At 38.2% G+C, this 25,451-nt stretch overlaps 1 protein-coding gene across 2 annotated transcripts in view; it reads right to left on the bottom strand.

Annotated features, from left to right (window-relative positions):
* ARHGEF9 (Cdc42 guanine nucleotide exchange factor 9) overlaps positions 1-25,451 on the bottom strand; it is a 206,497-nt gene that overhangs the window by 169,341 nt on the left and 11,705 nt on the right. The gene's annotated exons all lie outside the window — the stretch shown is intronic.

Raw genomic sequence — 25,451 nt, forward strand, 5'->3', positions numbered from 1 at the left:
ATATGCTTGAAATCACTGCTGTACTCTGTATCTTGACCCTGTGTCTGGAACTAGGGAAAAAGCCCTGGACTAGAAGACAGAAAGTTTTCAGATTTATTTCCAGCCCTACTTCAAGCTTGCTTTATGACTTTCAGCAACTCCTTTCCCCTCTCTTAGCCTCCATCTCCCTTCTGTCACATGAGGACTTAGACCTACTTGAAAATTCAGTGAAACCTCTGAAACCTCACCTCAGAAAAAAATATATGCAATTTCAACATGCTTCAGGGCCCTCAAAAACCCAAGACTCCCTTATACAGATCTCTAAGGGCCGGTCTTCCTCTTACATCCTAGGACTGTAGAAGTGAACAGATAGATATTTGTGGAGGGAGGCAGAAAATAGATTAGCTAGGAATAGAACAAATTAAATTCTGGAACTCCTAGAATACCATAGACTCTAAGAGGAATGAGAATTGCTATTTATTCTCTAGAAATAGTTGAGGCTAGAACAGTCACCCATCTTAACTAGATGACTCAAAATTCTGAATGAATGCAGGTCATAAACAAAATGGCTCCTAGCCCTACAAGACAAAATAAAACCCAAAGAAGTCCCAACTTCAAAGTTTTGGGTTTATAGCACCATCTATGAATGACTCATGCCAAAACAAACATAAAACCCTGAATCAGATCAAGATTCTAGATCAATTATCAATTTACAGAACACACAGAGGACAGAAAAACATATTAAACTGCATATTAAACTGCATATGGAGGTACAGAAAAAAATAAAATACAGGACCAACAACCTGGATTTTTAACAAAAGTTTGACTCAGGTGGAACTTTGTGTGTGTGTCTGTGTGCTTGTGCACACACACATTTGTGATATTCATGAAACAACTGGAAATTTGAACAGACTGAACACTTAATAGGAATAACTATTAATTACTTAGCTGTTATAACGATATTGTGGCAAAGTTTAACAAAATGGGGGCAATAGGAGTAATCCTTGTGACCTTGAATTTGGCAATGGTTTCTTAGATATGACATGAAAAACACAAGCAACAACAACAAAATATATAAATTGGACTTCATCAACATTAAAAACTTTTGTCCTTCAGGGGATCCTGGGTGGCTCAGCAGTTTAGCACCTGCCTTCAGCCCAGGCTGTGATCCTGGAGTCCCGGGATCAAGTCCCACATCGGGCTCCCTGCATGGAGCCTGCTTCACCCTCTGCCTGTGTCTCTGCCTCTTTCTCTCTCTCTCTCTCTGTCTCTAATGAATAAATAAAGTATTTTTTTTAAAAATTTGTGCTTCAAAGGATACTATCCAAAGTATGAAAAGACAACCCACAGAATGGAAGAAAACATTTGGAAATTACATATCTGATAAGAAATTTGTACCTAGAATATATAAAAAGCTCTTACAAATCAATTATAAAAAGAATAACCCAATTAAAAAGTTGGCAAAGGTTCTCAATAACATTTTCCAAAGAAATGGTCAATAAGCACAGGGAAAGATGCTCAACATATTAGCCATCAGAAGAATGCAAATCAAATGCAGGAAATGCAAATGCATGATATTTACTATAACAATATTTGTAATAAGATACCCCAAGAATGGTTATAATAAAAAAGCTGGATGTGGAGAAATCAGAACTTTCATAATACTGCTGGTCAAAATGCAAAATGTTGAAGCCACTTTGGAAAACAGTCTGGTAGTTCCTCAAAAAGTTAAGCATAGGGTTACTATTCCACTTCTATGTATATACTTAAGAGAAGTGAAAAAAAATGTCCACACAAAATCTTGTGCATGAACATTCATAATAGCATTACTCACAATAGCCAAAAGACGGAAAAAACTCAAATGTCCATCAACTGGTGAATGGATTAACAAATGTGGTATAGTCATATGATGGAATATTATTCGGCCATAAAAAGGACTGGAGTACTATTATTGCAACAATATAGATGAACTTTGAAAATATTATAAGTAAAAAACCCAGACACAAAAGACTTTTGTATGATGCCATTTATATGAAATGTCCATATAATTATAGTTTAATGAGGCTTTTGTTTCATTTATATATAAATATAAATGTGCTAGACTGTGATGTCAAATTTATTTTTTAAAGATTTTATTTATTAGACAGCACAAGTTGGGGGAGGGTCAGGGGGAAAGGGAGAAGCAAACTACCCACTGAGCATGGAGCCCAACATGGGGCTCAATTCCAGGACTCTGAGATCATAACCTGAGCCCAAGTCAGATGCTTAACCAACTGAGCCCCCCAAGGGCCCCATAAGATGTATTTCTTATAGCAGGTAATGTCTAAATAATTTGAAAGCTACTCTGCTAGATTATGTTAAGACAGGTACTAGTGATCAGGACAGTACCATATCGTAAGCAACTAGACTCTTTCTTCTTGCCTTTGTTTCTTTTTTTTAAGGTTTTATTTGAATTCCAGTTCATTAACGTATACTGTAATATTAGTTTCAGCTGTACAATATAGCGATTAAACACTTCCATACATCACAGAGTGCTCATCACAAGTTCACTCCTTATTCCCCATCACATACTTAACCTGTCCCCCCACCCACCACCCCTCCCTTCTGGTGACCCTTGGTTTATTCCACATAGTTAAGGTTGGGTTCCTGGTTTGCCTCTCTCTCTTTTTTCCCTTTGTTCACTTGTTTCTTAAATTCCACATGTGAATGAAAATATATGGTATTTGTTTTTCTCTGACTCAATTTGCTTAACAAAATATATCACATTATATCACATCTTTATCCATTCATCAGTCAATGGACACAGGCTATTTCCATAATTTGGCTATTGTAGATAATGCTGCTATAAACATTGGGGTGCATGTTTCCCTTTGGATTAGCATTTTTGTATTCTTTGGGTAAATACCTAGTAGTGCAATTGCTGGATTGTAGAGTAATTCTATTTTTAGCTTTTTGAGGAATCTCCATACTGTTTTCGGTAGTGGCTGCACCAGTTTGTATTCCTACCAACAGACCAAGAGTTGTCCTCTTTCTCCACATCCTTGCCAACACTTACTGTTTCTTGTTCTCCTTGCCTTTGAAAGTGCAGTTGTATCCTATCTCCACTTCATTGTCTACTGACTCTTCAATCCACTGCAGCCTGGCTTTCACTCACATCATCTCATAAAAAAAACTAGAATTTCTCATGAATATAAACAAATAACCAACTTGTTACTAAATGGCATGGCTAATTTTCCATTTTTATTTTCCCTGACTTCTCTCCCTCTTGATTCCATTAATGCCTTTCTCCTTTCTGAAATGCTCCCTTTGCCATGACAACACCATCCACATGACCTGTCTGGTTATATAATCTTTACTTCCTGTCTGGGTTCTTCTTCATTCAGTCACTGATGATGAACCATGATCTCTCAGGGTTCTTCTAATCTCAGTCCCCTTTTCTTCGCATTCCGCACTTGCATTGAATGGTGGACCCATCCATTCCCAAAGTTTGAATTATCACCTACATTACACACTGGTGCACCTCCTTTCAACAAAGTACTGAACACCAGAGGGAACAAAGCCATTGCCTGCATACAGCTAACAATTCTTTGCTGAGGAGTCCCAGGTAGCTCTCTTGAATTCCAGAGATGATTCTCCAACTGCCTTCTGGATATCTCTTCCTGAATATGTCACAAGAACCTCAAATTTAATAAGTCTAAAATTGAAATCTCCCATCCCTGCCAGCTTCCTCTTTCCCCTGAGTTCCCTGTCTTGTAAGAACGTCTCCTTGCAAAAAAAAAAAAAAAAAAAGCAAACAAACAAACAAACAAAAACCTAGAAGATATCCCTAAGTCTTGCTTCTCATTCATCTTGCTTCTGGCCAAGCAGTCCTCTAAGTCCTGGTAATTCTCTTCCTCTTTAATCTCTCTCATGTGTCCTTCCTCTGTCTCCCTGCTACTGGTATTTTTAATCAGTTCCTCATCATCTCTGATTCCATTAACATCCATTACTTGGTCTCTTGTGCTGCTCTCTCCCCCCAATTCAGCCTCTACTCTCCTGCCCAAATTATCAAAAACAGTTCTACTCTTATCAGTCCTATGGTGGATACTGTAGGTTGGTTGCTTAGGATCCATGCCACCCTCCTTCTAGCCTTCCTTTCTATATTGCTGAAAAGCTTAAAACCAAAAACCTACAACAGCCTGTCATTTCTCAGGCTCCTTTGCATCCAGCGTTCTGGATGTGATTTATTTCTGGTAATCATATGCACTCGCACAATATTTGGAAGTAGGTAATGACGCAAAAGTCATATTTCTGCTGCTTCTGTTGGCAAGCAGTGATGGAGATTTTAGGGTTTTCTGCAGCCATGTTACTTTTCCATAGGCCCCAGTCTGGTCACTGGCCTTGTGTATTTGAGGAACCAGAGAATGGGATGATTTTATTTTATTTTGTTTGTTTTTGTTTTTATCTTTATTTTTTCTCAGTGAGGATCTAGAAGGCATAATGATACTCTAGTCAATAGTTAAGGCAGTGGCAAATTCTTGATTCCTAGACTTCAGATTAGGTGATGTTTCCAAAGCCCCTGATGCCTCACCTTGCTGTTCATGGCACAGAAAACATCTTCCCTGGTATTCTGGGAGTTATTCCTAGAAGCCTAGCCTAAAGGTTGCCCCTGCCACCCTTCTACCAATTTTAGAAGCACCTGATTTTCTGTATTAGGACTCTTTCTGCTGAGAATAACTAGAATTATTTAATTTCTGCAGCTGAAACCTGACTTACATAACTTCTTTGCTTAAAGGCCTTCCATAGCTCCCAACTGCCTTTATGACAAATTCTGAACCTTGCCAATCTGGTGTCTTTTTGTCTTTCTAACCTCAGCTTTCATCAATGCCCTCTCATTCTCCACTCGCCAGCTAGCTAAACAGAGCCTACCATAGTTCTCATAACTATCAGGTTCTCTTGCCTCGAGAGCTACACAACTGCTGCTATCCTTCCCCAGCTCCCATCTCAAAACTCAATTCAAATGCCACCTCCTCCAGAAGACTTTCTCTGATATTCTTCTTTCAAAATTATTCTGGATCATACAGGATCCTGCATTTTACCCTCTTAGAACATTTATTAAACTGTATTGTAATTTTTTTCTTGTTTGTATCCTGCACCAGACTTTGGAGCCAAAAGGGCAGAGACCACTCCTGTCTTGTTCACTGCTTTCTCTCCCAAGCCCAGCACACTGCCTAACACTTAGCAGATGCTTAATAAACATTTGCTAAATGCATGGATGTCTTCTTCATCCACTTGTTTCCACTCAGAGAATCATATCTTCCAAGAATATAAAGTAAGACATGATGAGACCGCAGAGAAAATCTAGTCTAAACATTTAGGTTCTAGGTTAGAAAACTGAAGCCCAGAGAATGGAAGCAACATACCCAAGGTTACACAGCTAATTTCTGGCAAACTAGAAACCAAAATCCTTATTTCTTGAATCTCAAAAGTACTTTTGAGAGACTTCAGAACATTGAACACGACACTTGATCCCAGCTCCATCCATGTGCAGTTAGCATTCTGAATGAAGTGACCACCCAATGCTGCTCATAATTAAAAAAATAAAAAGACGAGTCTCCTGTATTTCAAGCAGCAGCATCCCCACCCCATAGCCAACTCTTCTGATGACAAGTACTAAGAAATCAGAGAATTTGGGGTATAGCAAAATCCTACTTCCATCCTTCAATCCCTCCTGCAATATCCCCACTAAATAATTATCCAATCTAAACTCTAACAACAACAGCAATGAAGAGGTTCTTCTCTCCTAAGACAGTCCATTCATCTCTGGGACAATCTCAGTTGGCAGAAAGTTCTTGCATCTCTTTGAGCCAGATGTTATCACCACTTCTACCACAACCACTGATGAGAAGCTAATCATTCCATGTAAATGCTGGTCTGGAATGTAAATGCTCCAAAACTCACACTGAAATTACTATAAGCACCCAGTATATTTCTCAAGATCTAAAGATCATTCATTAGATAATAATGAACACTTATAAAGGAGGGCGGGGGGTGGGGGTGAATGGGTGACGGGCACTGAGGGGGGCACTTGACGGGATGAGCACTGGGTGTTATTCTGTATGTTGGCAAATTGAACACCAATAAAAAATAAATTTATTATTTAAAAAAAATGAAAGTGGTTATTCTATACCAGGCACTGTTCTAAACCCTTTACATATATTAACTCTTAATTCTCAAAAAAACCCTATGAGATAGATACTATTTATTGTTCTTATTTTACAGATGAGGGAACTGAGCCACAGTGGTTAAATAACTTGCCCAAAGTCATATAGCTGGTCAATGGTGGAGCCCAGATGAAAACTCAGGCAGTCTGACTCTAAAGCCTATACAATTAGGCTGTGCTTTATAAATGCCACTAAATAATACATGTCCTATCTTCCCATAGCATCTGACAAGATGTCTCCTGGGTCACAGGAATAAACCATTTCAGTGTTCTGATCTGAATCCCAGTGGTCTACCTGCCAGGTACAAGATATCTAAGTCTTAAATCTTTGCCTTATCTCAGGGAAAAGCCAATGCCTAAGTTGTCTTTTGCCTCTCATGGTTCAAATGGTTCCCAAAGTCACATCTCTTCTAGGAATCACAACCAAGGAAAGTTCCATATTTTATCCTGACCCCTCTGCTATTCACTTATTGCCATTCAGCTCCCCCCCAGTCCCCTGATAATCCCCAATGCTTGCCACAGACAGTCTGAAGATATTGAATCCTGTATGCTCATTGTTTTGGCCAGTTATATGACTAAATACTCTTGCATATTTGTGCATGTCCACTCTATTTAAGAGAATTAGCTTCACTGCTCCTCCAAAATCAGTTAAATGTAATAAACACTTATTCTTTTTTCATTATTATTAATTTGTTTTTATTAAGTAAATTCTGCCCCAGTGTGGGGCTCAAACTCATGACCCTGAGATCAAGAGTTGCATGCACTACTGAGCCAGCCAGGTGCCCCAAGAAGCACTTATTCTGATAGCAGAGGGGGTATAGAGATGCTCTTAGGAAGCTTATAGTCTAGTGGGAGACATAGTCACAAACACACATAATTTGCATTTCATACAGTAAAGTGTCCTAAGCATAATCAAATAATGAATAAAATTGTTGATGGCTATAGAATGAATCATATAATTTAATACTCAAAAAGGGAATAAAAGTTCTCTTCTCCCAACCTCCCTACATAGGAATCCTCTCTATATTTTGTGATGAGGTAGGGGGAATGAAAGAAGAAGGAGGAAACACCTACTTTGGGCACACATGGTGCAAGAACTTTCAACATACCATTTTATTTAATCCTCCCCAGAAGTCTGAAAAGAAGGAATTGTTATCACTATTTTAAAGAGTAAGAAACTAAGGTTCAGAATATTTATATCAATTACCCTTAGCCATACAGGTAAGATATATTTTCAAAGCCTACTGGCTCTGATGAGTTCTATCCAGCAACTGCTGGAATATTTTCAGTAACAGGAAGCTCACTCTGAAGCTTTCAAAGCCATTATTTGTTTTGAGCTGGTTTCAACCATTTGTTAGAACACTATCCTCTGTAGGGGTGGTGGAAGGGGAGGATGGCGGGTGTTGGAGGGGAATGGGTGACGGGCACTGAGGTGGACACTTGACGGGATGAGCACTGGGTGTTTTTCTGTATGTTGGTAAATTAAACACCAATAAAAGTTAATTAAAAAAAAATATCTATCATGGGTTCAAACTCTGATTCTTCCTTAACAACCCACCCCTGTATACATAGGCACACACACACACACACACACACACACACACACACACATGACTTACTCTCCAAGATAAATGTGATCATGTCTTTAAGGTCTTCCTTGTGGCATGGTATGCAACTTTCTCCAGGCTGGTTGCTCATCAGTTTGTCCAATATACCTCAGAACACATATCCAGGTGGGAGTGACAGTGGGGAGAGGGATTATCATCTCCCTTATTCTAAACACTAGTCCTTAAGAAGAACTACCTGTGAGCTCATGTTCACCTAAAATGTATGATGCTCATGTGTGCTGCTGTGTCCCCAGCATGCCTTGAGAAGCTCATGGCAGAGTAAAAAAGGCAGTGAATAAAAAGTTAAAACTTTCAGATGTAAGTCCAACCTTCTTGGTATCTGTGTGACCTCAAACAAGTCTCTTAACTGCCTTAAAGCTCAAAAGGCTATGACTTGTTTCAGTTGTAACTTAACATAAAGCACTATTTTAAAATCTCAACTGCCTTACCAAAGGTGTAAGGCATGAAGTTTGTCCCAAGTAGGGTAACCTGAGGACAAGGTGATGAGTGATTTGCTTAAATTAAATAAGGATGCACAGAATTGTTTGGCTGTGAGGGGTGAAATTTTAGGTGGGGGGGAATCAGACATAGGGTTAAAAATTTGACTCTGCCTGAAGACTTTTCTCCTAGCTCTCTGTAAGTTTAGCTCTTTCATCTTTTCAAAAGGAATCCTTACCTGACCACCCTCTTTGAAAGTATACCACTGCATCACTATCCTATTAAATTCCATTATCATGATGTTCTTTCTAGCCCTATCACAATATGAGAAATTATATAATTATTTGTTTATTGATTTATTGTCTCCCTTTATAAACTGTAAGCTCCACGAAGGCAGAGACCATTTTGATATTACTAAATCTCTAGCACATAGAGCAGTACTTGACATTCAACAAATATTTTTTAATGACTGAATAACTAAATGAATGAATGAATAAAGGCATAACTGTTTTTAGGATGTAGGATGTAGTCATGGAAAATATTCTCTACTGCAGCCTGTGAATATCAACTTTTGCCCCTCCCCCACCAAAAGGCCTTTGGTAGTTAGTACTCCTCCATAAGGGAATAAGAGTTCCAGTTATAGGCTTAGAATTTCAGACCTCTTCGGTTTTCTGTTCCCAATTGGCACATACTCCACTCTAAACCACCACCCGAAGCCCTTCCCTCAAGAATCACTGCCTATACCGACCTCATGTGGCCAAAGACTGAATACATATTTGAATAAATACCCAGGAATAGCAATTTCTTCCTGTTCCTTTACATGGATTTATTTCAGGCCTGTTTTGTAGGAGGAGAGAGGCCAAAGGGACTTATTTCAGTTCTATTTCAAGTAAGCCAGTGGACCAGACAACCTGCCTGTACTCAGGTAGAAAGGACTGGTTGGAAAAGAGCAGCAAGGATCTAAAAGCCCCTTCAGAGGAAGTACAATGCTTTTACTTCAGAGGAAGTATCAGGCTCAGGATCTTTCTGGGGCAGCCAATCATACATCAATTCAAAACTGGGATGGGCAGCGAATGCTTCCCTTAGTATAGGCCCAGTATTTAGTTTTGGAGCCTGATCTTCTGGATAGTTCCATTTTGGGGCCTCGTGACTCATTCAACCAGCTGTCCCCTATGACCCCCATTTCCAAATTATTTACCTATAGGCTTCATTTAAACAGTAAACTACTGGGCAGTCATGACAGAAAGCACTCATCATCAAATTAAGCATGAGACTTTGCTCATAGTCTCCCTTTCTCCCCCCCCTCACTCCATCTCTTCCCCCCTCACTCTCTGCTTCAGTTAAGTAGGCCAGGAAGAGCCCTAGACTTAGAATCAGTATAGCTTGACAGCTGAGAACTCAGGCACTAGAGCCAACCTACTGAGGTTCTACCTTAGTTCTGACAATTGCTGGTTGTGTGACCTGGAACAAGATACTTAATGCCTTTTTTAAAAAAAAAAAGTCTTTATGTTAATTCTAGTTAGTTAACATACAGTGTTATATTAGCTTCAACATAGTGATTGTACAACATAGTGATTCAACAATTCCACAAATCACCCGGTGCTCATCATGACAAATCCACTCTGTAATCCCCATCACCTATTTAACTCATCCCCCCATCAACCTCTCCTCTGGTAACCATCAATGGTTCTCCATAGTTAGGAGTCTACTTCTGGGTTTGTCTCTTTTTCCTTTGCTCATTTATTTTAATAAACTTCACATATGAGTGAAATCATACGGTATTTATATTTCTCTTATTGCACTTAGCATTATACTCTCTAGCTCCATCCATGTTCTTGCAAATGACAATATTTCATTATTTTTTATGCCTGAATGATATTCTAGCGTGGGTGCGTGTGTGTGTATGTATGTGTGTGTATACTTGTTGAGGATTTTTGCATCTGTGTTCAGCAGCGATATTGACCTACAGTTCTCTTTTTTAGTGGTGTCTCTATCTGGTTTTGGTATCAGCGTAATGCTGGCCTCAGAAAATGAATTTGGAGGTTTTTCTTCCTTTTCTATTTTTTAGAATATTTTGAGAAGAATAGGTATTAACTCTTGTTTAAATGTTTGGTAGAATTCAACTTGGAAGCCATCTGGTCCTGGACCTGTGTTTGTTGGGAGATTTTTGATTACTGATTCAATTGCCTTGCTTGTAATAAGTAAGTTCAAATTTACTGTTTCTTCTTCTTTCAGTTTTGGTAGGTTATATGTTTCCAAGAATTTATTTATTTCTTCTAGGTTGTCCAATTTTTTGGTGTATATTTTTCATAATATTCTCTTATAATTGTATTACTGTGGTGTTGTTATTTCTCCTCTATCATTTGTGATATTATTTGAGTCCTTTCTCTTTTTTTCTTGATAAGTCTGGGTATGAGTTTATCAATTTTATTGATTTTTTAAAAGAACCAATTCCAGGTTTCATTGATCTCTTCTATTTTTTTAATTTCTATATTATTTATTTCTGCTCTAATACTTATTTCTTTCCTCCTGGTTTTAGGTTTTCTTGTTCTTTTTATAGCTCCTTTAGATCTATAAGGTTAAGTTGTGTATTTCAGACTTTTCTTTCTTCTTGAGGTAAAGCTGTATTGCTACAAATTTCCCTCTTAAAACCACTTTTGCTTCATCCAAAAGGCATTAGACCATTTGGTTTTCATTTTCATTTGTTTCCATGTATTTTTTTAAATTTCTTCTTTTGTTTCCTAGTTGACACACTCATTGTTTGTTTTAAAATTTTATTTATTTATTTATTTATTTATTTATTTATTTATTCATGAGAGACATACAGAGAGAGGCAGCGGGCTCCCTGAGGGGAGCCCAATGTGGGATTTGTTTCCTTTCCGGGATCACACCCTGAGCCCAAGGCAGACACTTAACTGCTGAGCCACACAAGCATCCCCCACTCATTGTTTAGTAGCATTTTATTTAACCTCCCTCTATTTGTGGTCTTTCCAGATTTTTTTCTTGTGGTTGATTTCTAGTTTCACAGAGTTGTGATCAGAAAAGATTAATGGTATAACTTTGATCTTTCTGAATTTGTTAAGGCTTGTTTTGTGGGCTAATATGTGATCTATTCCACATACACTCGAAAAGAATGTGTATTCTGCTGTTTTAGGATCGAATGTTCTGAATATGTCTGTTAAATCCATCTGTCCCAGTGTGTCATTCAAAGCCACTGTTTCCTTGTTGATTTTCTGTTTAGATGATTTGTCCATTGATGAAAGTGGGGTATTAAAGGCCCTACTATCATTGTACTATTATCGATTAGTTCCCTCGTTTGTTACTAACTGTTTTATATATTTGAGTGCTCCCATGTGGGGTGCATAAATATTTACAGTCATTATATCTTCTTGTTGGATTGATCCCTTTATTATTACATAGTGCCTTCTTTTGTTTCTTGTTACTGTCTTTGTTCTAAATTCTATCTTTTCTGATATAAGTATTGCTACTATGGCTTTGTTTTGACATCCATTTGCATGATAGATGGTTCTCCATCCCCTGACTTTCAGTCTTCAGGTGTCTTTGGTTATAAAATGAGTCTCTTATATGCAGCATATAGATAGGTCTTTTTTTAATCCATTTTGACATCCTAGGTCTTTAGATTGCCTTTAGCCATTTACATTCAGAGTAATTATTGGTAGATATGCATTTGTTGCCATTTTAGTGCTTGTTTTGTGGTTGTTTCTGAAGATTTTCTCTGATCCTTTCTTGTCTTTCTCTTATGGTTTGCTGGTTTTCTCTAGTCATATATTTGAATTTATTGCTCTTTATTCTTTCCATATTTACTGGTGGGGTTTTTTTGATACATTGTTACCATTAAGTTTGTATAGAACCTGTTCTGCATGAAACAGTCTATATTAAGTTGATAATCACTTAAGTTTTTTTTTTTTTGTGAGTTGGTGGGGGGTTTTCCTCTTAACACTTGATTTATTTTTTTATTTTTTTTAAATTAATTTTTATTGGTGTTCAATTTACCAACATACAGAGAAACACCCAGTACTAATCCTGTCAAGTGTCCGCCTCAGTGCCCGTCACCCATTCCCCTCCACCCCCCGCCCTCCTCCCCTTCCACCACCCCTAGTTCGTTTCCCAGAGTTAGGAGTCATTATGTTCTGTCTCCCTTCCTGATATTTCCCAACATTTCTTTTCCCTTCCTTTATATTCCCTTTCACTATTTTTTATATTCCCCAAATGAGTGAGAACATACACTGCTTGTCCTTCTCCGATTGACTTATTTCACTCAGCATAATACCCTCCAGTTCCATCCACGTTGAAGCAAATGGTGGGTATTTGTCGTTTCTAATTGCTGAGTAATATTCCATTGTATGTTTCTAGCAGCAATGTCCACAATAGCCAAACTGTGGAAGGAGCCTCGGTGTCCATCGAAAGATGAATGGATAAAGAAGATGTGGTTTATGTATACAATCACTTAAGTTTGAACCCATTCTTTACTCCTCTCTCCCCAAGTTTTAGGTATATGGTGTCATATTTTATATCTTTTTGTTTTGTGAGTTCCTTGACTGATATTTTACAAAAACATTCATTTTTGCTGCTTTAGTGTTTCCTACCTTCATACTTTTACTTTTGGACTTTCCTTCACTCAGAGATCCATTTTAATATTTCTTGTAGGACTGTTTTAGTGGTCATTAACTCCTTTAGTTTTTGTTTGACTGGGGAAATCTCTCTCCTTCTCTTCTGAATGATAGCCTTACTGGATAGAGTTATTTTTAGCTGCAGATTTTCCCCATTCAGCATTTTGAATATATCATGCTACCTCATTCTGTCTTGGAAAGTTTCTACTGAAAAATCCCCTGATAACCTTATGGGATTTCCTTTGTATGTAACTGTTTAGTTCTTACTGCTTTAAATTTTTGTCTTTATGACTATATTTTGACAATTTAAGTATAATATGTCTTGCTACGGATCTTTTGTTGATTTTGTTGGGGGTTCTTTGAGCCTTCTGCATCTGATACCTGTTTCCTTCCCCAGATTAGGGAATTTTTTAGGTATTTTGTTTTCAAATAAATTTTCTATCCCGTTTTCTCTCTCTTCTCCTTCTGGAACTCCTATAATGAATGCTATTACATTTCATGGAATCACAGAGTTTCCTAAGTCTATTCTCATTTTGCATAATTATTTTTTTTTCTCTTTTGCTCAGCTTGATTAATTTCCATTACTCTGTCTTCTAGGTCATTAATTTGTTCCTCTGTTCTTTGCATCCTGCTGTTTATTCCATCAAGCATGTTTCTCATTTTGTTTATTTAGCCCTTTATCTTTGCTGTTTTCCCTTATTTCTGTGTTATGGGTCTCAGTGATGCCTTCCACTATTTTCTTAAGTCCAGCATCTTTGTGATTATTACTTTAAATTCTCCATCAGGCATGTTATTTATATCTGTTTCACTTAGGTCTCTGGCCATGGCCTTGTCCTGTTCTCTCATTTGGAACAAATCCCTCTGTCTTTTCATTTTGTCTAAGTCTCTGTGTTAGGAAAGGCAGCTAAGTCTCCTCTTCTTGAGGGTAATGGCCTTATTAACAACAGTCTTATAGTGCCCTGAACTGTAGTGTTGCCTGTTCCCCAGGGCCTATGCTTTCCAGAGTGTCTCCAATGTATGCTGCATGTGCTCTGCTGTTGTGTCCTGGCCACTTTATCCTTCAGGCCAGGTGTCTGCAGAGGCTCTGTTTGCCTGTTATGGGCAGTGTTTGGTCCGTGGCCCAAATGTGGTGAGTTTTAACTAGATGTGCTCTAGTCTGCTTGTGAAATGAGACCTGTTACCACTGCCACTGGAACCGTGGCTCTGTCAAACTCCCACATCAGGAAATGCAGTGTAAGCAGGGTTTTGGGCTGGTCTTCTTGGGGAGAGGGCCCCTGCACTGAGACTGAGGCCAGTGTAACTGGCAAGGGCAGTTCAACCAGTATATGAGGGAGAAGGGGGTTTGGTGTAAGCAAGTTAAGTAGTGAGCGTCAGTGCTGTGCTATTTCCCACAGGTGGCCCTGTGCCTGCTAAGGTGTGAGGGAGGGAAGTGGTGCAGGTGAGTTCCTTTGTTCCCAGAGGGGTCTTTATGTGAATACTGGCTCTCTGGGACACACTCCAAGATGAGTAAATAATATCCCCACTGCATGCCCCAGGTTCTCTTCAAATTTCTGCTTTCAAGCTGTATGTCTGTGAGCTGCAGTGTTTTCTCTCCAAGAGCAGCCCCAATGCCCTTCAGGCTCTCCCCAAGCCAACCAACTGACCGTTAGAACTCTAGGTTTTAAGCCCTGCTGGTTGCAAGAACTGACCAAATTCAGCCCCTCTCAGTTTCCAAGCTAATTTCTATGATGAATCATCATCCTTGTCCTCCCTTGTGTGCTAGTCTGTCTCTTGCCCTTCTCTGCAACTGCAGCTCCCTCCCATTGCAGTAGCTGTGATCTGCTTTTCTCCCATTCCACATCTCTGCACTCCCTGCCTTCTTTGATGTGCCCTGTTCTCTACCTTTAGTTGTGAAGTTTGTTCTACCAGTCTTCAAGTCAATTTCTGGGGGTATTTATAATGATTTAATTGTTATCTAGTTATATTCCTTTGATGAAGGGGGACGAGGGTCTTCCTACTCTGCTGCCATCTTTCCCTCTCTCTCTACTTAGTGTCTCTTAGGTTTACTTTTCTAATCTTGAAAATGTAGAGAATGGTATAATGTCCTTCACTTGGAGCAAGCCTCATATACTCACTACCCTAGTTTCCTCATCTGTGAAAAACAGATTCATACAGTTGTTGATGAAGGTTTAAAGAGTGAATACATACAAAACAACTAGGACAATGCTTGGTACATAATAATGCTAAGTAAATACTAACAAATACTATAACCTGAGGGCTTGAATACTGTCTCTGCCCTTAACTTTCGACAAATAATTTATTCTTTGAGCCTCAGTTTCCACATCTATAAAGAGAAGAAACAAATATTACCTACCAAGGAGAAAATGAAATAAAGGATCTGAAAGTGCTCTGTGGAATAAAAATTTATTTAAAATGTGAAGAATTGGGCAGCTCCGGTGGCGCAGCGGTTTAGCGCCGCCTGCAGCCCAGGGTGTGATCCTGGAGACCCGGGATTGAGTCCCACGTCAGGCTCCTACATGGAGCCTGCTTCTCCCTCTGCCTGTGTCTCTGCCTCTTTCTCTCTCTCTCTCTCTCTATCTCTCTCTCTTTCTGTGTGTGTATGTGTCTCATGAATAAATAAATAAAAATATTTTTAAAAATGTGAAGAATTAGAGAAGTTAAGATGGTGGGGGTGTAAGAGGTAGGGGGACACTAAGTTTGTTTCATCCCGGGAATGCAAGTCTACAAATAGAAAAGCAACCACCTTTTGGAAGGTAAGAGGTGCAGAGTTGACTTGGGGGAGATATAACTGTGGGTATTATGGTGGGGGAGGGGGAGCCCTGCTTATGGAGGCTACCACCAAATGTAATAATGAAGCAGAGCATAAAATCTAAACTTTTAGAAGTCCATTGCCATGGGGGACATGCCTGGCTTGAAAGTACTCAGGCGGCAAAGCAGGGCAGAATCTCAGGACTTACAGCATGATCTGAGGATCCCTTGGGTTGCAAGAAGAATGGGTGGTGCCAACATGCTGTTCCCAGGCATAGGAATGGGGATGCCAGCTGAGAATAACAAGTCTTCGTGCTGGCTTTCTGCTCTGTTTTACCATAAACTGTGAACTGCTATGTGGTCACATAATTGCTTTACTGGGATGGGCTGGCAAATTGAAAAAGCATGGCAAGACCCTCCCCTAGAGGATCATTGTGGGTCCACACAATAGGAGTCCCTAAAATTTGGAAGTTTGAAGCTCAGTCATGCACCTGAGATAAAAAAGCCTGGACACAGGCAGGGTGAACACAAGGTTCTGACAAAAACTGGGGACATAAGCAAGGGTGACTGATTGCTCTTCTGTAAGGGCTCCCTGAGGAGTGGGAAGCATGAACTCCCAGCACCAGGGCTAGAGAGCTGGGGACTGCCACGTTCATCCTGCTCATAAGCACTGAAAGCCTTCATAGAGCAAAACAGCATCACCTAGTGAAGGCCAGAGCCACATACACCAAGCCACGCCCTCCTGCACCCTGGAGGCACATTTCCAATATAGCAAGTCCATCTGAGAATTAGCACAACAGGCCCTTCCCCCGGAAGAACAGAAAAAACAACTCAGTCACACCAAGTCTACTGATGATAGAGTGATGCAAAGATTCAGCTCTAAGGGAAATAGGATCTAGCTTCCTATTTACTTTTATATATTTTTTATTTTCTTAATTATTTTTTTCAGTTTTTTTCTTAATTTTTCAATTCCTTAGTTGAATAACATAACAAATAATTATGTTATAATTTTTAATTTCTATATTTTTGCTTATTTTAATTTTATGTATATTATTATTATTATTATTATTATTAGATTTAAATTCTTTCAATAAACAGACTAAAACACACCCAGGATCTAGATTTTTGTTTGTTTGTTTGTTTTTTCTTTCCTCTTTTCTTTTCTGGAAAAAATGATGAGACTGAGAAATCCACCCCCAGAAAAGAACACAAAGAAGTAATGGCCACGGAAGTAATGGCCAGGGATTTAATCGATACAGATATAAGTTAGATATATGAACTAGAATTTAAGATAATTATAATTATACTAGCTGGACTTGAAGAAAGCATAGAAAACATTAGAGAATCCTTTATTGCAGAGATAAAAGAACTAAAACCTTGTCAGGCTGAAATTAAAAATGCTACAACTGAGATGAAATCCCAAGTGGAGGCCAAAAAAATGAAGGTGGATGAAGAGGAACGAACCAGTGAAAGCAAACATATTATAGAAAATAATAAGGCTGAACAGAAGAGGGAGAGGAAGGTAATAGAATATGAAGGTAGACTTTGGGAACTCAGTGACACATCAAAACATAATAACATTCGTCCTATAGGAGTCGCAGAAGATGAAGAAAGAGAAAAAGTGGCAGAAAGTTTATTTGAGAAAATTACAGCTGAAAGCTTCCCTAATCTGAGGAAGGACATATATATCAAAATTCAAGACGCACAGAGAACTCCCATTAAATTCAACAAAAGCCGACCATTGCAAAGGCATATCAGAGTCAAATTAACAAAATACACAGCAAAGGAAATAATTCTGAAAGCAGAAAGGGAAAAAAAGTCTTTAACCTACAAGGGAAGAGAGATCAGATTCAGAGCAGATCTGTCCACAAAAACATGGCAGGTCAGTAGACCGTGGCATGATATATTCAAAATGCTGTACAGACAAAAATATGTAGCCAAGAATTCTTTATCTAGCAAGGCCATCATTCACAACTGAAGGAGAGATAAAGAGTATCCCAGACAAATAAAAACTAAAGGAGTTTGTGACCATTAAACCAGCCCTGCAAGAAATTTTAAGGGGGACTCTTTGAATGGAGAAAAGAAGTAACAAAAGCAACAAAGACTAGAAAGGACCAGAGAACATCACTGGAAACACCTACTCTACAGGTAATACAATGGCACTAAATTCATACATTTCAGTAATCACTCTGAAGTAAATGGACTAAAATGCTCTAATCAAAAGACACAGGGTATCAGAATGGAGAAAAAAGAAAAAACAAGATCTATCTATATGTTGCATATAAAAGACTCATTTTAAATCTAAAGAGAGCTGCAGATTGAAAGTGAGGGGCTGGAGAATGATCTATCATGCCAATGTAGGTCAAAAGAAAGCTAGAGTACCCAAACTTACAACATACAAACTAGATTTTAAAACACAGATGTGACAAGAGATGAAAAGTGGCATTATATCATAATTAAAGGGTCTAGCCATTAAAAAGATCTAACCATTGTAAATATTTATGTACCCTACATGGTAGCACCCAAATATATAAAACATGAGGGAATAACAAATATGAGGGAACTAACTGATAATAGTACAATGATAGTAGGGCCTTTAACACCCCACTTATATCAATGGACAGATAATCTAAACAGAAAATCAACAAGGAAACAGTGGCTTTGAATGACACACTGGAACAGATGGATTTAACAGACATATTCAGAACATTCCATCCTAAAACAGCAGAATACACACTCTTTTCAAGTGTATGTGGAATAGATCACAAAACAAGCCTTAACAAATTCAAAAAGATCAGTCATACCATGCATCTTTTCTGATCACAACTCTGTGAATCTTGAAGTCAACCACAAGAAAAAATCTGGAAAGACCACAAATACATGGAGGATAAATAATATCCTACCAAAAAAATGAATGGGTAAACCAGGAAATTACAGAAAAAAAATTTTTTTAATTTAAAAATTTTTTTAAAAAATACATGGAAGCAAATGAAATTGCAAACACGACAGTCTAAAACCTTTGGGATGTAGCAAAAAGAGTGAGTCTGAAAAGGGAAGTATACTGTAATACAGGCCTACCTCATGAAGCAAGAAAAGTCTCAAATACACAATGTAAGACTATACCTAAAGGAGCTAGAAAGGAACAGCAAATAAAGCCTAGAGCCAGAAGAAGATGGGAAATAGTAAGATTAGAGCAGAAAAACAATTATAGGCACAACAACAAAAAAACAGTAGAACAGGTCAACAAAACTAAGAGCTGGTTCTTCAAAAGAGTTAATAAAATTGATAAACCTCTATCCAGATTATCAAAAAGAAGAGAAAGGATCCAAATAGATAAAATCACAAATGAAACAGGGAGATTACAATCAACACCACAGAAATATAAAAGTTATAATAGAATACTAGGAAAAATTATATGCCACCAAACTGATAAGTCTGCAGAAATAGGCAAGTTCATAGAAATGTACAAAATACCAAACTGAAACAGGAAGAAATAGAAAATTTGAACATACCAATTACCAGCAAAAAAATTGAGTTAGTAGCAATCAACAATCTCCCCCCAAAAAAACAAAAGTCTTGGGCCAGATGGCTTTCCAGGGGAATTCTACGAGACATTTAAAGAATAGTTAATATCTGTTCTTATTAAACCATTCCATAAAATAGAAATGGAAGGAAAATTTCCAAACTCATTCTGTAAGGCCAGCATTACCTTCATTACAAATTTGGACAAAGACCTGACTAAAAAGCAGACTTACAGGTCAATATCCCTGATGAAAATGTATGCAAAAATACTCAATAAAATACTATCAAGTCGAATTCAACAGTACATTTAAAGAATTATTCACCATGATCAAGTGGGATTAATTCCTGGGCTGAAGGGTTGGTTCAATATTCCCAAATTAATCAACATGATACACTACAGTAATAAAAGAAAGGCTAAGAGAACATATGAACCTGTCAATAGATGCAGAAAATGCATTTGACAAAATACAACATCTATTCTTGATGGAAACCCTCAACAAAGTAGGGATAGATAGAATATACCTCAACATCATAAAAAGCATATATGAAAGACACACAGCTCATCTGCAAACTGACAGCTTTTCCTCTACACTTAGGAATAAGATGGGGTTTCCATTCTCATCAATACTATTTAATATAGTACTGGAAGTCTTAGCCTCAGCAGACAAGAAAAAGTAATAAAAGGCATCCAAATCGGCAAGAAAGAAACCAAACTTCCACTATTTGCAGATGACACGATACTCTATGTTGAAAAACTGGAAGATTCCACCAAAAATTGGCTAGATCTAATGCATGAATTCAGTAATGTCACAGGATATAAATTAACATGCAGAAATATGTTGCATTTCTGTATACCAATAATGAAGTAGCAGAAAGAGAAATCAAGGAATTGATCTCATTTGCGATTACACCAAAAACTAGATACCTAAGAATAAACTTAACCAAAGCAAAAGGTCTATACTCTGAAAACTATAGAACACTTATGAAAGAAATTGAAGAGGACACAAAGAAATGGAAAGACATTCCATGCTCATGGATTAGAAGAAAAAACACTATTAAAATGTCTATACTACCCAAAGCAATCTACACATTGAGATACAATCCCTCTCAAAATACCACTAGCATTTTTCACAGAGCTAGAATGAACAATCCTACAATTTGTATGGATCCACAAAAGACCCTGAATAGCCAAATCAATACTGAAAAAGAAAAGTAAAGCTGGAAGCATCACAATTGCTGACTTCAAGCTTTATTACAAAGCTGTAGTCATGCAAGACAGTATGATACTGGCACAAAAACAGACAAAGAGATCAATCAGGGATCCCTGGGTGGTGCAGCGGTTTGGCGCCTGCCTTTGGCTCAGGGCCCGATCTTGGAGACCCGGGATCAAATCCCACGTCAGGCTCCTGGTGCATGGAGCCTGCTTCTCTGCCTGTGTCTCTGCCTCTCTCTCTCTCTCTCTCTCTCTCTCTCTCTCTCTCTCTGTGACTATCGTAAATAAATAAAAATTTTTAAAAAAAGAGAGAGATCAACCAAACAGAATAGAAAACACGGAAATGTACCCACAAGTGTATGGTCAACTAATCTCGACACAGCAGGAAAGAATAACCAATGGAAAAAACTCTCTTCAACAAATGGTGTTGGGAAACTGGACAGCAACATGCAAAAGAATGAAACTGGACCACTTACTTACACCATACACAAAAATTAATTCAAATGGATGAAAGACCTAAATGTGAAAAAAGAAGTCATCAAGATCCTAAAGGAGAACCCAGCCAGCAACCTCTTTAACCTCAGCCATAGCAACTTCTTTCTAAACATATCACAAGAAGCAAGGGAAACAAAAGCAAAAATGAACTTTCAGGACTGGACAGTCAAAGAAACAATCAACAAAACCAAAAGGCAGCCTACAGAATGGGAGAAGGTATTTGCAAATGACATATCTAATAAGGGTTAGTATCCAAAATCTATAAAGAACTTATCAAAATCAATACCCAAAAAGCAATAATCCAGTTAACAGATGGGCAGAAGACATGAATAGACAATTTTCCAAAAAAGACATCCAGATGGCTAACAGACACATGAAAAGATGCTCAAAATCACTCATCATCAGGGAAATATAATTCAAAGCTATGACATGAGATACCATGTCACACCTGTCAGGATGGCTAAAATTAACAACACAAGAAACAATAAATGTTGGTGAGGATGCAGAGAAAGGGGTACTCTCCTGCACTGTTCATGTGGATGCAAACTGGCACAGCCACTCCAGTGAACAGTAGGGAGTTTCCTCAAAATTTTAACAATAAAACTACCCTACTATCCAGCAATTGGACTACTAGCTATTTACCCAAAGGATACAATAATACATATTCAAAGGGATACATGCACCCTAAAGTTTATAGCAGTGTTATCAACAATAGCCAAACTGTGGAGGGAGCCCAAATGTCCATCAGCTGATGAATATATAAAGATGTGTATACACACACACACACACACACACACACATATGTATATAGTAGAATATTACTCAGCCATCAAAAAGAATGAAGTCTTGCCATTTGCAACAATATGGATAGGGCTAGAGAGTATCATGCTAAGTGAAATAAGTCAGTCAGAGAAAGACAAATACCATATGATTTCACTCATATGTGGAACTTAAAAAGCAAAACAGATGCCCATATTGAAGAAGAGCAAAAACACAAATAAACCAAAAGGTGAGAGGGAAACAAACCATAAGTCTCTTAATGATAGAGAACAAACTGAGGGTTGACAGGGGGAGGTGCGTGAGGGATGCTGTAGATGAGTGATGAATACTGAAGAGGGCACTTGTTGCGATGAGCCCTGGGTGTTGTATATAAGTGATGAGTCACTGAATTCTACTCCTGAAACCAATATTGTGATGTATGTTAAGTAACTAAAATTTAAATACAAATTAAAAATAAAATAAAATAAAATGTGAAGAATTATTTATAGTAAAAGTTAGGGGGCAAACTAAATGGAGATTCTACCTATGCAAGGCTCCTTACAGCCACCTACAGCATTCTGGATGAGATCACATGCAAAGGGCAAGTGAAGGTCTGTAAAGGCCGTGAGGTATTTGGCTTGTTTGTTTGTTTGTTTTTCATGAGTTATTTGTATATTAAATATCAGAAGATGAGTCCTGGTTTCCACCTCTCTAATGAAGAGTGGGCAAAAGGGGTCTCCTTCCAGTAGTTGCCACTCCATTGTAAGATGCCAAGTGTTCCCATGTAATTGTTCCTATTTCTAGGAGGTTCTGAAGTTCAGTGATGCCCCCACCATCCTTAGAAGCTTCTCAGAAAGGAAAGTAAGTGGTACTCAGCCCTGAAGTCTCACTTTCCACCCTCCACACATATAATCAGTTTACAAAGTCCAATACCATTCACATCAGCAGGAGTAGAAATTCTCCAAATCTTGGCAACCTGCCTTTACAGGCTTATTTTATGACATATAATACCCTTTTATCCCCATCATATGATTTTCTCCTCATAATAGCCCAAGAAGGCTGTCAAGGGGTGAGGAGTAATCATTCCCATGTTATAGAAGATGAACATTTTGCTTCTCAGAGGGAAAGCAACTTACCCTAGCTCTCACAACCTCCTAGGATAATGGAAAGAATAAAGGATTAAGAGTCACAAGACCAAGTTCTGGGAAAAGTGCTTTAAAATCTGTAAAGTTCTATACATTTGGGATTTTAAGAAACTGTCATGCCAGGGCCATGCCTAGAACCCAAATTTCCTGTCCTCCAGATCAGAACTCTTGCTGCACTGATGACATAAAAGGAAACAGCAATAAGGACCAGGAGAAAATTATTCCTCCAAGAATAATTACAAATTACATTTAGATAGAATTTCACAACTTCCTAAGTACTGTGGTCTTTTATGGTATTTAAACCTCATGGCTACCTTCTGAGAGAAGTACAGCAGGAAATAGAAACTGAAAATTTTAACCATTCACACATATACTTATTCCTCTTTCCTGCTGTATTTTTTCTTGTTAGTACTTAGAACTATCATAATATGTACTATGTAATCATTTGCTAAGCATGTATCTTCCTTATTCCATGGGGGCAGGATTTTTGTTTGTTTTGTTCACCATTCAGTGCCTAGAACAGTGCCTGGTACATAGCAGCAGCTCAATGAATGTTACTGAATAAATGAATGATTAAGTGTGTGTGTGTGTGTGTGTGTGTGTGTGTGTGTGTGTAGAAAGAGACAGAGACAAGGAGACACAGAGAGAATGGTCTATTTTGCATATGAGTAAACTAATATCCAGAGCAGTTAATTTTTCCCAGGAAGGACTTCTGAAGTTTCTCATTTCACCAATTCAGCCTATCTCCCTCACTTTACTGCCTGACTGATTCAGAGATATCTTACCTGGGCAAAGGGAACATTTACTACAAATGCCTTTCTTGGGCTAGCTCCAGGCATGGTAGCTACAGGTAAACTAGGGTTCACTCCTTCATCAGTACACTTTTCCATTCCACAAATATTCAGAGTTTCTGCTATGTACACAAAGTATACCATCCCTGGACTATATAATGGTGAGGGAGAAAGAAGAAAAAGTTATTTTAATTCTCAGCATGTGGGCTGAAAGTCCCACAGAATTGTGTCTACCTCATAGAATGGCTGGAAAGATTAAATTAGATGCACATGCAAAACACTTAGAAAAGTGCCTGGCACAAAATGAATGCTGGCTTGGTAAATATTAGCTATTTTTCTCAAGCCTTATTGCATTCATGATCCTATTACCGGTGCCCTTCACCTCTGGAATGAAGGAGGCCAGGCAAATATCCATTTCTGGCAAGTGGGAAGAGTAATGCTTGAGGAGTTAGTATTAAGTTACACACCTATTTCTCGTCCTGCCGCCATTTGGAGATAGGTGTGTGAAGAAGATATTTCATCTTTTCCAGGTTTAGTTTCCTCAACTTTATTTTTTTTAATATTATTAATTTATTTATTCATGGGAGACAGAGAGAGAGAGAGAGAGAGAGAGAGAGAGAGAGAGACAGAAGCAGAGACACAGGCAGAGGGAGAAGCAGGCCCCATGCAGGGAGCCCAATGTGGGACTCGATCCCGGGACTCCAGGACCATGCCCTGGGCCAAAGGCAGGCACTAAACTGCTAAACCACCCAGGAATCCCCTAGTTTCCTTTGTTTTGTATTTTTTAAAATACAAACACTGTTGTGAGACTTATATGAATTCACATATGTGAAGGTACTTTGAAAATGCAAAAACACCAAACAAATGTGAAGGATTATTATTGTATTAAAATAATAAAGGCTATCATTAATTGAGCCCTTGCTATGTGAAAGACACTGTACCAAGTGCTTTACATAGATTAAATCATCTTACCCTCACACTAGTACCAATAACCAGGTACTACTATTATTCAAGTTTCATAGATAAGGAATGATGGTTAATTTTATGTGTCAACTTGAGGGGATGAAGATGCCCAGATATTTGGTCAAATATTATTCTGAATATTTCTGCAAAGGTATTTTTTGATGAAATTAACACTTGAATCAGTGGACTTTGAATAAACAGATTATATTTCATAATGTAAGTGGGAGTAATCTAATCAGTTGAAGGTTTTTAATAGAACAAAGAATTCCAGAAGGAATTCTGCCAGCAGACTGCCTTTGGACTCAGACTGCAACTCTTAGCTTTCTTTGCTGGCCTACTCTGCAGGTTTTGGACTTGTACCTCTATATTCACATGAACAAATTCGTTAAAATCTCTCTCCCTCTCCCTCTACACAAACACACACACATGCACACACACGCAAACACACATACACCCTGTTACTACTGTTTCTCTGGACACCCTGACTAAAATATTAAAAAATTGAAGACTATAATGTTTAAATCCCTTGTCCATAATTACACAGCTAGTCAGTGGCAGAGCCAGAAATATAAGGATCATCTTCTTTTTTTCTTTCCTGTCCTACACCTCTTTCAATCAATCCAGCAGCAATTACCATTGATTCTATCTCCAAAACTGATGTTAAGTCTTCCCTCTTCTCCCCAATCTCACTGACTTCATTTCTGCAGCAGTCTCTTAATTGAGCTTGACATCTTCACTTTTGTCCTCCTCAATTCACTGTCTATAAGAGTTTGTAAAAGTCAACTTCTCAGATTAATAAATCAACGACATCTTTCCACTGCTTCAAATGCTTCCTATCATACTTGGAATAAATAGCCCTTGCCAGTGTCCAGCACTGTCACATACACTGTGAGCATATTAATTTATTTAATCCTCATAATAATACTATGAGTAGTACCATTATTATCCCCATTTTTAA

Source organism: Vulpes lagopus, chromosome X, assembly GCF_018345385.1.
Source record: "Vulpes lagopus strain Blue_001 chromosome X, ASM1834538v1, whole genome shotgun sequence".
In the NCBI taxonomy this organism is placed as follows: domain Eukaryota; kingdom Metazoa; phylum Chordata; class Mammalia; order Carnivora; family Canidae; genus Vulpes; species Vulpes lagopus.